Consider the following 16,593-nt stretch of genomic DNA (forward strand, 5'->3'; position numbering starts at 1 on the left):
GTACCCGTCTAGAAAACAATAGTAGTTATACCCCGCCAACCTATAAAACATTTGATCAATAAAAGACAAAGGAATATGATCTTTCCTAGTTTCCTTATTCAACTTCCGATAATCTATACATATCCTCCAACTCATCATAGTCCTTGTTGGAATCAGTTCATTATTCTCATTCTTCACCACGGTCATGCCACCCATCTTAGGTACTACTTGTACTGGACTTACCCAAGCACTATCAGAAATAGGGTAAATCACTCCAGCATCTAATCATTTCAAGATCTCTTTCCTCACCACTTCCTTCATTGTCAGATTAAGTCTTCATTGAGCATCCATAGTCGTTCTAGCATCGTCTTCCATAAGAATTCTATGCATAACTGTCGATGGGCTTATTCCTCTTATATCAGATAGAGTCCACCCTATAGCAGTTTTATGAGCCCTTAACACCCTCAAAAACTTCTCCTCCTCTACTTCCGAAAGAGATGATGAAACTATGAACGAAAGAGTCTCTTTCTCTCCAAGATAAGCGTAGTGTAGATGTTCCAGTAAATCCTTCAGCTCTAACACAGGTGGCTTCAAAATCGATGGTAATGGTCTTTCCGGTAACTCGCCCAATTCTTCAAACTTTTTATGCTTCCACGGCTCATATGATTGTATCCACTTCAAATAACTCAATGTCTCTTCACTATCCTCACCATCTACATCATCAACTGTAAGACTAATTTCAAGAGTATCTTCAATTAACTTTCTTCTCCATACTACCTCTTCTACCACATCCACTGAAAAACAATTATCACTTGCTTTAGGATAAGTCATAGCCTTAAACGTATTAAATACTACTTCTTCCCCTTGCACTCTTAGCCTTAACTCTCCATCTTGCACATCTATCAATGCTTGTCCAGTTACTAAAAATGGCCTCCCCAAGATAATAGGAACATTTTCATCCTCCTCCATATCAAGAACTATAAAATCAACTGGAAATATAAACTTATCCACCTTCACCAACACATCTTCTATAATTCCACGTGGATGCTTCACATATCTATCAGCCAACTACAATATTACTGTGGTTGGCCTAGCTTCACCCAAACCAAGTCTACAAAATACTGACAAAGGCATTAAATTAATACTTGCCCCCAAATCAAAAAGTGCATGCTTACATTCAAACTCCCCAATCGTGCATGGAATAGTAAAACTACCAGGGTCTTGTAACTTTTGAGGAAGTTTCCTTTGCAAAATCGCACTACACTCTTCTATTAACGCTACTGTATCATAATCACCCATCTTTCTCTTGTTAGACAGAATCTCCTTCATGAACTTCACATAGCTAGGCATTAGTTCTAATGCTTCTGTGAATGGTATATTAATATGTATCTTCTTGACCACCTCTAAAAACTTTGCAAACTACTTATCTAGATTATGCTTGCAAAGCCTTTGTGGATATGAAATTCTAACATGATGGTCAATACTCACAGGCGGTACCTCTTCTTCCTTGCTAAGGACTTTAGTAACCTTTTCTTCATTAGACTTCTCTTCTTCTATGCCTTGTGTATTTCCCTTCTGACCTTCTTCTTCTTATTGATTCTTCTTTGGCCCTTCATACCTTGTTCCACTTCTCAAAGTAATAGTTTGACACTATTCTTTTGGATTAACTTCTATAGTGCTTGGAAAAATTCCTTGAGCTCTATTAGACATTAAAGTAGCCAGCTGCCCTATTTAAGTCTCCAAACTCCCTATGGATGCCCTGGTTTAAGTCATGAATTGGTTAAGTACATCAGGTTGGGGTTCAGCTAGTTTCATTGGCATTGGGTGTGGTGGTCTATTCTATGGTTGATAATATCCAGGTGGAGGTTGTCGATATGAATGTTGTTGTTGATATATGGTAGTTTATTTTGGGAAGGTTGATATTGTCGGTGAGGTGGAGGGTAAGGTTGTTGAGTGTTTTGAGTATTGGACCAAGAAAAATTGGGATGGTTCTTCCAGCCTAGGTTGTAGGTCATGGAATTGGGATTATTGGGTTGTCTCTGGTAATTCCCTATAGCTTGTACTTCTTCCATGGGCATGTTATTCACATCTAGAGCAGGGCATTGGTTGGGTTGATGGGTTGTACCACACAATTCACACAGGTTTTGAACTTGCATAGCTTGAGATGAGAGTGTAGACTTTTGTAGTGGCTTTGTCAAGGCTGCTACTTGAGTTGTATGCATTGATATAGCATCAAATTCCATCATTCCAACCACCTTCTTTGGTTGTCCCCTTTCAGTTTTCCATTGATAATTATTCATCGCCATCTCTGCTAATAGCTCATACGCCTCATTAGCACTCTTACTCATAAAAGCACCTCCAGCCGCAGCATCTATAATTGTTCTAGTTGTTCCATTCTACCCATTGTAAAAATTATGCACCAACATCCACTTTTCTATACCACGATGTGGACATGTCCTTAAAAATTCCTTAAATCACTCCCAAGAATCATACAGTGACTATCCTTCCATCTGGTAAAAATTATTGATCTCTCCCCTTAGTTTTGCAGCCTTCGCTGGAGGAAAGAACTTGGCAAGGAACTTCTGAGCTAACTCCTCCCATGTAGTGATAGAGTTCGCCTGTAAAGAGATCAGCCAACTCTTCACCCTATCCCTTAGTGAAAATGGGAATAGCCTCAATCTTATAGCATCATCGCTCACCCTATTCATCTTGAACATAGCACATAACTCCAAAAAATTAGCTATGTGTAAATTGGGGTCCTCCGTTGGCATACCTCCAAATTGAACAGTTGATTGGACCATTTGAAGGATTGCTTGCTTAATCACAAAATTGTTTGCAGCAATGTTTGGAGGTCTGATGTACATAGTCTCTCAATGTTCTTGGTCCTTGCTCCCTTGGAACCTCTGCAACCCCTTGACCATTATTAGCACTGTTTCCCAAATTTTCATCCATGGTAAACTCCAATCTCGTCTTTGTTTTCCGGTTCTATCTGCACGTTCTTTCAATTTCCAGATCTATTGGCATAATCTCCTTTTGTCTATTGCTTTGCATATACCAACAATTCCTGAAACACAATTGAACCTTGATCCAAATAAATGTTAAACAAAAATAAAATAAAATAAAATAACCATATTAGAACAAATAACAATTGACTGTGATATTGGAATTTAAGTCCCGGGCAACGACGCCAAAAACTTGATCTGTCAAAATCTGCACGCAAGTATACGTGATCGAATCAAGTAATATATAATAAGTAGAGTGTCGATCCAACGAAGACTGCTTTCCAAATACCACTAATTGTTCTTTAACTTTCTATTTGGTGAATTTAAACTTAAATGAATAATTAAAATTAAAATGACTATTCTAAATTATGAACATAATTTAAATAACTAAAAACAAAACAATGAATCAACTAATCAATAATAAAAAGCCTAGGAATTAATTTCATTAACTTTTTATTCTATTAATTTTACTAATCAATTCTAAATCTCTTCTTTCTATTCTAATAGCAGGTTAATATGATCAATTTCTATTCTTTTTCAAGATATAAGATCCTAGTCTATATGCAGGTTTTCTACATTTCTGTGATAAACTTGACATATAGAAGGCATTAAGAAAAGAAACCTAATTACTATACAAGTCATACAAGTACTTTTGTCCAATATGCAACCTATGTCTATATAATGATAGCATATTTAATTATCATCTTTCGAATTTTGAATCAAAACCATTAAATCAAGTAAATAGTGATCAAATATTTACTAGCATTAAACAAACATCATATAGATTAGAATAGAGAAAAAGTATCAATAAAATATCATAATAAAATTAAATAGAAATCCCAGTGACTACATTAATCCCTAGATAAATGAAATTAGTTCATAGATAACATGATGAAAATAACATTCAAATAATTACTCATACAAAATAATCTAAGGAATTTAGATGAAAAAAAAAAAGAAAAATCCAGAAAGTTAAAACCAAAAAAACAATCTAAAGCAACAGTCTTTTCTAGATCTAGGGTTTTCAAAATCAGAACTGCTTATCAAAAATTGCATAATAATGTTGCTTAAATAGTTTTCCAAGGTTCCCAAGTGAAAAGACTGTTTTGCCCTTCAAAAATTGGCTTAAAATCTAAAAAACACGTTGATAGCGCTGTAGCGCCATGTCTTTAGTGCTGTCGCGCTATAAACAGAGCCAGAATCCACTAAAAAGTGTTTCACTAACGTTGTAGCGCCCTTCATGTAGTGTTGTAGCGCTTATGTTCTGGTCTTGATAGCGTTGTAGCGCTTGCTTTGTAGCACTGGGGCGCTACTTACAGATTCAACAGGTTCCATCATATCTTTCCTAGCGTTGTGGAGCCACTTTAATAGCAATGTAGCACTACTAACAGTATCAAAGCTCATACATATCGACCCCAAAAAAGATTATTTTCTCCAAATTAACTATATTTCCTTCCACTTTCACTTCATTTCACTCTTTTCACCGACTTAGCATGGAAAACCTGAAACATGAACAAACGAGCATAATTCTGCAATAAAATAACCCTAAACTAACGAAAACCAACCTAAAAAGTAGACCATAAATGAGCCTAAGACTCGTTTATCACCACGTACCACTTTCTCATTTGCCACATCGTCCCTGGATTTTTTAGGGATAACACCACCAATGAATGTAGACAACTAAAGGATGAGATTGATGGTTTGATCTCGAGATGATATTTTGGGCAATATGTTAGATACAAGAATCTAACCTAGCCTTTGGCTGGACAAAGGGAAGCTCTGACACAGTTTGCCCAACAGAATACGGCCTCCCACGATTGATAGGGAAGATGTGGTAACCATTGCCGAAGGACCACATATCGCTGAGTCGAGAAAAAATGCCCAGAAAAGATATATCAATGAGCTCAAGATGGGGGACGGATCTCCCTACGTGCCTGAACCACGAGCTCCAAAGAAACACAGGGTTGAAACTCAAACCATTACTTTCACAGAAGAAGACGCCTCGCATGTAAATTTTTCCCACAATGACCCTTGCACGTCTAGCTACTATCACCTCAAAGAAAGTTTTGGATTTTGTGGTGAAAAATATAATTAGTAGATATAGGGTACCAAGGAAAATAGTATCAGACAACGGGACCCAGTTCGACAGCGATCTATTCACACAGTTTTATGAAAAGAATGGGATAATCAAAAGTTTTTCCTCTATGTCCCATCCACAGGAAAATGGCCAGGTCGAAGCAGTAAATAAAACTCTGAAGAGTTCTATTAAGAAAAGGCTCAAAGAGGCTAAAGGAAAATGGCCAGAGGAATTACCACAAGTTCTATGGGCATACAGAACAACAGTCCGAACCTCAACGGGACATACCCCATTCTCCCTGGCTTATGGTTGCGAAGCTAAGTTACCCATTGAGGTTGAAATCCCAACAATAAGACACGAGGCATACGACCAGACCACAAACCAATCCTAGCTTGAAGAAAATGAGACGAAGCACAACTAAAGAACGATGCATACCAACAAGGGGGTACAAATTGCTTCAACAAGAGGGTTCGAGATAGAAAAATTGGATTTGGAGATTTGGTGCTCAGACCCATGTTTTTGGCCACACGAGACCCCTCAGCAGGCGTGCTCGGACCTGATTAGGAAGGACCATACCAAATCGAGTCCATCATTCGACCTGGTGTTTATAAACTAGTGAAACTGAATGGAGAATAGGTACCACGAGCTTGGAATGGTGAACATCTATGACCTTATTATCAATAATGTAGGAAAGATGTTTATTCATTTATAACCAAGCTTGTATTTAATTTTTTCTTTTCATCAATAAAGCACTGATTTTTAAACAAATTTTGTGTTTTTATTGTTATATTTTTTGCAAGCTCTCAAAATTCAATAACCTAAGATTGCAATCATAGGATATTAGGGGGCAAAAGTGGTATACAATAATACCATAAGCTCGAAAATATAGCACCAATAAAAATGAAAGAAAATTAATCAAAGTGTAAACAATAAAAGTGTATAGATTATCAACCAAACACAAAGTAAACAATAACAGTGTATGGATGATTAACCTAACATGAATTAAACAAGTCTGGAAAAAACTAGCAAACTCTAATCGACACAATCACAAGTTGGAATTCTAGATAAACCAACAAAAGTTTATAAGTCGAGACAGAGCTGTAAATTTTTTGCAAATAAGTTTCGACCTCACAACCTCGAGACCATACTCGAGGATGAGGAAAAGTTACTATAAATATGTGAGAAATAACTAGAATAACGAGGTTACATTCCAATTAGTATTTCATAACGAAGATACGAGGTAAAAGTAACATTCAATCTTGAAAATAACGAAATTGAAAAATATGCAATCAAATGAACTACGTATGAATGCATGGAAATTCAAGCTCAAGCACGACAAGTATTTGTGTAGATAAACAAATATAGTGTTAAGTACTTTATGGGCATGCTCAAAATATTTCAAGGCTAGAAATGTGAAGCATGTGATAAACGAAAAAAGAGTTAAAGGTAGATAGAATCCATAAATATTTCGAGCAAGAAATTTAAGCATAAAATATAAACTACCATTAAAGAGTAAGAAACTAAAACCTTGAGTTTTAATTTTCTTGGCCCAAAAGGCATAAAAGGAAATCATTACAAAAAATAAATAAAAATAAGGGACGCAACCCTTGTAAAAGAATGGTCTTCAAGGATCAACAACTCCATCAACCACGGTCCCGGCTTGCTCGGTGGCTTCTGTTGCCTCTTCAGCATCAAGCATGGCCTCTTCCTCCTCCAATCGAGACTGCCACCTGGTAATAAACTTGGTCTCCCTATTGGATAGAAATCTGGTATCGAGGTCAGGATTATTAGCCAAAATTTGATACATCGCCATGTCTACAGCGCGATCTTTTTTGGTCTTGAACTCTTCAAGAAGACGAGCCTTCTCACTCTCGATGAACTCAAAAGTTATCTTCTTGTCCTCTTCCAATTTTGCGTTGCACTCCTGGATTCTTTTAATCTCTGAGTCTCTTGCCTTAACTTCCTTCCAGGTTGCCTCTAGCTTGACGTCCATCTCCTAGACCCTCTTGATCTCCACATCTCTCGCTTCAAGCTCCAACCGTGCCTTTTTAAGGTCATCCTCGGCCCGAAGCTATGCATCTTTGGCCTCATGGGCATGTGCCTTGCTCGCTGTGACCTCGTGGTTCGAGATAAAATTATGCTAAACAAAGGATAAGAATGCCTACAATGAAAAATTGTTGTTAAAAAATGAAATTCAAAGTTGGCACAGAAGCAGGAAGCTTGTCAGTCTAAAAGAGTGTTGGAATCCTGGTAGAAGGTCAAGAATTCCCACTAAGGAGCCCCAAGGTTGCTAAAGCTTTGACCCAGGCAAGTCAAAGCGTCAGAACCGAGGTTAACGCCAGAGGTACCGGCAGCAATTTCAACCACAAATTCAGGCACATAGGTCAAGATCGAAAGATAGCGATCTCAGATGGGAGGCTAAGCTCATTTTAGTGGGCCTGCAGGAGGGAGATTCACGGTTTCTAAGGGTATTGGGAGCTTGGTGACTTGGCTCGGGTCTGATGGCCTCGATGTTGGAGGAGGCAGCTCAAATTTCTTGGTTAGTTTGGATGGGCAGCCTCCCTTTTGAGATGCTCGGTGGCGTTTGTTTTCTCTAGAGGCAGTGGGATTTTTGAGGATGTTATCCAAGTCCGAATCCATATCACCTGAAAAAAGGAAAGATAGAACATCAGCAGTTGATTAGGTTACCATGATTGATGAGACTTCCAAGTGGAAAGAAACCTAACTGGAAGATTTTTCGAGCTTGAGCTCACAGACCAGGAAATCCCTCTCTATAATTGGGGGGACAGTCTCGTTAGATCCCTATAGTCATTGGTCCCATATTGGACAGCGACCCCATCCCAAACTTCGTTTAGACTGTACATATTCTGGTATTTCCCTAATTACCTATCAATCCCATGGACTTTAAGGTCTACCCCTGACCAGATCATGAAATTATTCCTAGGGTCATTAAAATGAACCACCACATTAGGTTTCAACCTAAGAAGAGTGGGAGACCACTTGGACAGGTCCAACACTACTTTACCTTCATTCGCTAAGCTCAGTGAAGCCTCGTCTTGGGCTTCAGTGCCTGAGCATGGATGCTCAAATAGACGGTGAACAGAGACATGGGCTTGCGAGCTTGAGGGCCTCCTCATGGAGGGAAGTTTGGCAGTTGGGATTGGGACGTCTTCCCACCTCGCAAATTTGTGGATTCCTGAGTCGTCGGTGCACTCGCCTTCACCCAGGAGGCTGCAAGCTTGGAGCTTATCGTCGTGAAGGAGGTAAGTGAAAGATCGTCGACCATATGGAAGCTTGAGAATCGCTTCCTTGTGGTCTTTCATAGCCTTGGTTGGTACTGGTCGGTGGTAGTTCGCTGCATGCAAGATTTGAGTGAGCATTTAGAGCTCGAAAATTAAAGAAAAAAAAGAGATGACCGTGGCGAAATGAGAAGGAGCGAGCCCATCCGTCAAAAGAAGATGGTTTTGAAGTTTGGAGGGTGATTAGGAATTTCTTCGAACAACCTTCAGATAGCTTGACTGGTAGTAAAACCCATCTCCCCCATGGGATTGAGAGGGGTTACTCTTAAGGGAGAAGAGATATAGGATCTCTTGTGCCAAAGGCCCGTCCCACTTCATTTCGTGGTACAGCGACATCAGAGCGACTAAGACTCTATATGAGTTAGTTTGGAGATGGAAAGGGGCAATGCCAGCATAGTCCAAGAAACTCTAGAAATAATCCCTTAGGGGCAGTAAGGCCCCAGCTCGCATGTGCTCGCGACTCTAGGTCGCGAGCTTAATCTTCCTATCATGATTATTGTCACTAGGAGCGTAGCAACTCCTCTCATTGGAGATTGCAGGCCGACACATCAGTTTTCCAGATAACTTTAACCCATGATAGGCCAACAATTCAGAGATATGTCTGGTGGAGGTGACGGAGCTCCGATAATGCTCATCCTCAAAGAAACTTTCCTCCAAGGTTGGAATAGAAAGGGTTTAGGAGGTGGAAGATTGGGTCGAAGCACTCTCCATGAGGTTGAATGAAAGCTCACCTGGAGAGAAGGCTACGGTAACCCTACAGTTGGGATCTAAAGGAATTGGATAGATCTCGGGGTCAGGATCCAGATACATGAAAAATTGGAGCCTCTTCCTTTTTCCCTCTTTGACCTCGTCAATCTGGCTTCGAAAGTGGGCTCAGATTTCCTTTCGTTCGAGTTTTTTCTTGTACAACGATTTAGCCATAGGTTCTGAGTGAACGGTGATTTAGGTCGATGAGATGGTGGGAGGTAAGGAATGGCAGGCTCAGGCCCCCACCGATTCTCTGAAGACTACAACATCTAACAAGAAAGAAAAAGGTGAGGGCCTTAATTTTAAAGAGTGGAAAAGTTTAAGATCTTGATAACTCGAATTTGCAAGCTTGAGATAACGAGATCACCTTAATCGAGCTTGAAGGAATGAAATGGCAAGGTTTACTCAAATGCCAACACTGAACTATGTAAAGTTTGGAGCATCAAGGGTGTACCCACGCAAGAGTGGGGTGGTTATTGTCAGTTTAAGAGTATCACGAGTTTCTAGGAAGAAAGTGGGCAGTTACCCAAAAAGGAGTATTGTCGAGATTCGTGTGTTAAAACCCTAATTCAGAACCCTTTTTCTTAAGCTACACAAAATCCATACCCGTATACCCCATAACCTAAAAACGCTCCATTTTTATTTGTTTTTACAAAAAAAAAAAATCGTAAAGCATGTTTCTGATCAATACAATTCTACACAATAAAAAATGACCTATTGCAAAGAAGATTTCAAGAATCTGGTAGGAACCGTAGGAGTTTTCTTACGTACAAAGAAGAAACGTATATAAAAAAAAGATGGGTGGTAAAGATCAGAGAACTTACACAATGTTGATTATGGGAATGAAGAGATCGTCGAACGAAGAAGAGGAAGCATAAATGATCCCACTGAGCCGAAAGTGGTGAGATTGCGTTGTTTCTTCAGTATGGAGAACATGCAAAGAAAAACTCTGGTTTGAGTTTTCCTGTGGTTCGTATTTTCTTTTCTAAAAGTTAAAATTCAAGTGGACGAATGAAGAAGAAGAAAAAGTATATATATATATATGTGTGCAAAAAGGAATAGTAAGGATCGGATGGATCTAAGCCCTTGATTTGAGTTAAAAGGTAATCGAAAGGACCCCGATTGATTCCAAAAAATTGGCGACAAAAATGTAATAGTAAAGGACTCGCGCAGGTAGGAGAGAACTCAAGTACTCTCAGTGAGCAATCCCCCAGTGACGCATGTGGTTAATAGGCACGTTTTCTGAAGATGAAGTTAAAAAGTTTCCTTCTTAGAGGATTCGAACCAACACTTTTAAGGGGGGAAAATGTTACACCCAAATTTTGAGAATAATATAAATAGCCTCGAAATGTTGGCTCGAAATAGTTAAGCTCGTGTAATTGGATACTAGCAACACACTTATACGAATTCTTAAATGGTTACAGGTTTGCTATCAGCACTCTAGTCTACTTACAAATCTGTTACTAGCACTCGAGCATGAGTCGCATCGTTCGAGCCTAAGTTGTAGGCTCGAAGGCATCGACCTTCTTCGAGGAACGTAATCGACCAAAATACTAAATGAGAAGGAGGTTATAATTGGAACGGTGAGCTCGCAGCCTGAACCGGTCTTGAAAGCACGCCAGCACTACGATCGAGCTCAGCGACGCGTTTTGCAGGCGGGATTGCTGTTAGGAAATCCCTACTCCATAGGGATTCGTTATTATCATATATTAAATACCTATTATCATGGGATATCATGTAATCAATGTATTTATTATATTTATTTCAAATTAATATGATTGATTGTAACATCCCTGAATCAGAGGAAGATATTCTCATGAGCAGGTCTATAAATAGGCTGTTCTGATTCATTTATAGACAGTCACATATTGTACTGGAGAATACTCTGCCACATTGCCATCTGAAAAAACTTTGAGAGAGTAGTGAGAATAATAATAGTGACTCAAACCATGTAAAAAGTCTTTGAATCTTTCTATTTTTTCTGAATCTTTGATTAGTGTTCTTCATATCTAAGTTGACGAAAAACGGCATCAGCACAGTTAAAAAATGAATAAATAGATCAATTATTCGAACACTGTATTTTGGCTGATTACCCGTTTTGACCCTTTAATTTTAAAAATAAACAAATGGAGTATGTATTTATTAAAGGTTAAAAATTCTTTATAAAAACTAAATTATATAAATATATATAATTTATCTTTTCTGTAAGGGTTAACACCATTTTCAATATTGTATCTTAGTCAATTTGCCGTTTGGACCCTTTATTTTTATAAATTAACTTGTGGATCTCGTGTTTTGTCAATAACTTAAAAATAGGAATATATAGATAGATTATTTGAACCAAATGTATTTTGGTTGATTACCCGTTTAGATACTTTATTGTAAAAAGCTAACTTTTGGATCTCATGTTTTATTAAAGGTTAAAAATATAAATAGATATACTATTTATTTATTATTATATATATATATTTAATTGCCATCTATTATAATAATTATTAAAATATTAATGAGAAAAAAAGATAAAATAGATAATTAAAATTTAAATTGTATACATAGGTTGGTTGTCATTTCGAGATTTTTATTTTATTTTATTCTCTTTATATGAATATTCATTAAAAATAAAATTGAATGTGTATTGGTTAGGATATTTCAATTTTTTTAATTACATATTTAATTATTTTTATTAATTATGATATGTCAATTGTTTTAAATTAGATATTTAATTTGATTAAATATATGTTTGTATAGATTGTACATACATTATTTAATCAAAATTAATATATAATCAAATTTAAATTATATATGATCTTAAGATATGAAGTGTGTATATACTAAATAAACAGATTTTAATAATAGTAATAATATTTTTTTTTATTATTAGTAATAATTTTTTAATCAAAATAATAATGTTGACGCTGTTTTTCGTCAACCTAAATAGTAGAGCAATTAAACAATAAAATATTGGTGCAAATGAACAAAGAGGAAAACCAGAGGATTTTTACGTGGTTCAACAGTTAACTCTGCCTAGTCCACGAGTCTGTGTTATTAAGATTTTGGAGATTTCTAGAAACTTTTCAGAGAAGAGTTGCCCAGAGTATTCTCTCAAGAAATCAGAAATCGGTCCTTTGCAAATGGTGCTTCCTTCTCTATTTATAGAGAAGGTCGCAGATTTCATTCCCACATATTTTGGGAAGATATTATGTGAATCAATTAATATAATGCTATTTAATGCATTATTTCCTACATACATGGAAACGTCCCATGAAGATCGGGAACGGATAATAGATTAAATGATATCCCGTAAATATATACAACAATAAACATGTTCACACGTAACTGATTATCCCAGATGATTCATCAAATCTTCGAGATATGTCATTGGTATCGAGTTTTCCGAGACCATGAATTATTCACGAGCTCGCCGCCCAGCTTCGCTTATGCTCGGAACAAGTAGATGTTGACGATGTTACCACATTCGGGCTTACACTTCCCGAGTTCGAGCCATCTCGCCTGAAGGCAATCAAGGAGAAATATATACAAGTGTCTTACTATGGCCATTGCGAGCTCAGAGCATATTCGAGACTATACATCCTCGAGGTCGTTGTTTATTTCAAAGAGGTCTGACGGTTGGATCATATGACGACCGCCTATATTTTTGAGCTCACACCTGACGAGCCCAGTTTTTGGGGTCATAACTTTTTATCTCTAAATCTGGGTGTAACAAATAATAATACGTTGAATAGTTTTTTTTTTTTAGATTCTCAAGAACTTGATGAATCAAATGCTACTATGACCATTGCTCCAAATATGGTTACATTTTTGTACAGGAATACTTATTAATAATAAATGTATTGGCTACTCTTTTCATATTCCATTAGGAAACAAAATTACTGACACAAAAAAATACAAAGAGTATATCTCTTTAACAATGGGAAAGGAAGCATAAATATAAATAAAAAAATTAAGAAATTCTCGTATTACTAAATAATAGCAATTATGTTATTACTTTGATTTAATAAAGTAATATATAATATTTTAGTTATTTTGTATATTTTTTTTAGAAAATTTATCAGATAAGATATTAGTAATATCTTCTTGCAATATAATAAATATTTAAATTCCAATTAAACACTTATTTGAATTTAAGTTACATTAAATAAAATAGTATATAATATTTTAGTTATTTTTAATTTAATTTTTAGATTATCTATTATGACTAATTAATTAATTATTATAAATATTTTAGTTTTTTTTTCTATAATTAAATTAATGTTTTACGTTATTTGAAATATTAGATATATTTATAATATAGATTTAGGTTTACAATTATAATAGATTTTAAAGCTATCAAATATATATATGATACTTATTATATTGGTTATAGTAGATTTTAAAGTTATTAAATAAATAAATATATATATATGATACTTATTATTTATATTTATATTATTAAATAGCTATAAATTAGGAAAAATGGAATAAAAAAATAAGAAAGAATGGAAAAATAGACAGTGTTTTGTAGAGATTTTAGAGTGCAATTGTGGTAGAGAAGCTAACCTCACTTATTTACAATAAATGTAAATTAATATATATATATATTACATTTTCAAATATTAAACTGTAATCTAAATAAATAATTAGTTCGAATTTTTTTAATGGTTGTAGAAGTTGCTATCACAATAAATGGACCGTCATCTTTCTTGTACAAATTTGGATCGGATATCTCTCCCAAATTTCCCCACAAAGTAATTTTTGATGTGATCGAACTATTCATAAAATTGAACAAAAGTTAATAATACAATAAACATAAAAACAGAATAAAATATGACATTTAAGAAAAAATAAAACTCAATAATAAACATATATATTTGTAATATTACTTACTGATTTGTTAAAAACTTGAGATTAATAGAGAATGTTAAGAGTATATATAAAATTACAAAGATATATTTATACATATATTTATTCTTAATTTAAATAATAATATCTTATTTAAATTTATTATTATTATAAATTAGAGTAAAGGATTGTGTGGTTTGAAGAGATTTTAGAGTGCATTTAAAAAATAATTTCTTATAAACATCTTGTTTAAAACTTAAAAATTACACTTATTATCATTATAAAGTAGATTAAATGATAGAGTGGTATGAACAGATTTAGATTGCCATGTCATCATTAATCTTTAATAATGAAGTAGTTAAGAAGTAGAATCATAATTAATTAATATTATTATAATTATTAATTAATAAAAATGAATAAAAGAATAGAATAAAGGAAAAAATAGAATAAACAAATTAGATTAAAGAAGAAAATAGATAGAGTGGTTTGAAGAGATTTTAGAGCACCATATCATCGTCTTGACGCTCTCGTTTATATAAATTTATAGATTATATATATTTATTCTTAATTTAAAAAATAATATCTTATAAATATCTTATTTAAATTTTAAAAAATTTATTTATTATTATTATTATTATAAATTAGATTAAAGGATTGAGTGATTTGAAGAGATTTTATAGTGTATTTAAATAATAATATCTTATAAATATCTTATTTAAATTTAAAAAATAACATTTATTATTATTATAAATTGATAGAGTGGTATGAAGTGATTTTAGAGTGCCACATCATCATTAATTTTTAATAATTAAGCAATTAAGAAGTAGAATCAGAATTAATTATTATTATTAATTAATAAAAATGAATAAAAAAATTAGATTAGAGGAGAAAATAGAATAAACAAATTAGATTAAAGGAGAAAATAGATATAGTGGTTTGAAGAGATTTCATATCGTCTTATCATCTCCTTCATGCTCTATTTTATATAAATACTAGAAAATATAATCGCATTTCGTGCAGTCTTTTGTAACTATTAAAAAATATACATATTATAAAATAGTTTTTTGGGAGATTGTAGGGTAGGGATTCATTTTCACCATACTCATACAACATGCTCTTTATATGGACTCGTGACCACAATTTTTTTTCATAATGGTGTTTATTGTATAGCAAACCTCTTTCATGTTTTTGAAAAATTCTGAAAAATTAAAGTGCTGAAAACAAAGTTAAAAAAATTTGTTGTACATGTGGTTTTATTTTTTATTATTATTATCATTATTATACGCTTTGCGTGATCTTTTTATAAAAAGTCTAAATTATGTATAAGAAAATTTATGTTTTATGTAAGACTTATTTTGGCCGATTACTCGTTTGAACCCTTTATTTTTAAAAATTAACTTTTACACCTCGTGTTTTGTCAAAATGTTAAATATAGGAATTGATAAATCGATTATTTGAACATTGTATTTTGGCCGATTACTCGTTTTGAACTTTTATTTTTAAAAATTAACTTTGAACCAAGTATTTATTCAAATGGTTCAAAATTCTTTATAAAAATTAAATTATATATAATTTATGTTTTCTCTAAGGGTTCACACCATTTTGAACTTTGTATTTTAGTTGATTACTCGTTGGAACTTTTATTTTTAAAAATTAACTTGTGGCCTCAAGTTTCGTCAAAATGTTAAAAATAAGAATAGATAGATCGGTTATTGGAACAATATATTTGGGATGACTACTCCTTTTGACTCTTTATTGCACTTTTATACTCAAACTTTTTTTCGCGGTAAATATAACTAATGTTGCAAAATGTTGCACTCTTATACCTATTTCTTAAAATTAATTTGAGAAATAATAAGAAAGTAAAGGAGGAATATAAGATTTTAGTTATTTTTAAAATTTTAAATTATTTTCACTTTCAAAATAATAAAAAAATTATGATTAGTAAAATTAATCAAAATAATTAAAACTTGTATTTTTTCTTTACTTTTTTTTAAAAAAAAATTATATTTTAAATTGAAGAAAATATATAAGTTTTTAATTATTTTAAATCATTTTTATTAATTTTAATAAAACATTTATTAATGTTTAATTAAAATGGTTATTTTGAGAAAGAATAATAAAGAGAAAATAATTAAAAAAATTTAAAATAATTAAAGTCATATATTTTTCATTCACTTTCTTATAGGTATAAAAGTGCAACATTTTAATAACATTATGTATATTTACCGCCAAAAAAAAGTTTGGGTATAAAAGTACAATATTTTTAAAATATTGAGTATATTTACCGCCCAAAAAAAGTTTGGGTATAAAAATACAACATTTTGAAGACAATGAGTATTTTTACCTCCAAAAAAAGATTGGGTACAAAAGTGCAACATTTTGAAAATATTGGATATTTTAGCTGTCATTTACTCTTTTTAAAAATTAACCTTTGGACCATGTATTTATTCAAAGTGTTAAAATTATTTATAAAATGTAAATTATATAAATATATATAATTATCCATATAATTTATGTTTTCTATAGGGTTCACTTCATTTTGAACTTTTTATTTTAGTTGATTACCCGTTCGGATTCTTTATTTTTTAAAATTAACCTGTGGACCTTGTGTATAACAACCTAAATGTTGACTATAATTGTTGAAAGT

General features: G+C 33.6%; 1 non-coding gene across 1 annotated transcript; it reads left to right on the forward strand.

Moving 5' to 3' along the window:
• Positions 1 to 2,415: 2,415 nt before the first annotated feature.
• Positions 2,416 to 2,522, forward strand: LOC133833718 (small nucleolar RNA R71). The gene has a single exon (XR_009893085.1). It is a non-coding gene; the product is annotated as a small nucleolar RNA R71 (small nucleolar RNA).
• Positions 2,523 to 16,593: the final 14,071 nt, after the last annotated feature.

This window comes from Humulus lupulus, chromosome 4 (genome assembly GCF_963169125.1).
Source record: "Humulus lupulus chromosome 4, drHumLupu1.1, whole genome shotgun sequence".
Classification (NCBI taxonomy): domain Eukaryota; kingdom Viridiplantae; phylum Streptophyta; class Magnoliopsida; order Rosales; family Cannabaceae; genus Humulus; species Humulus lupulus.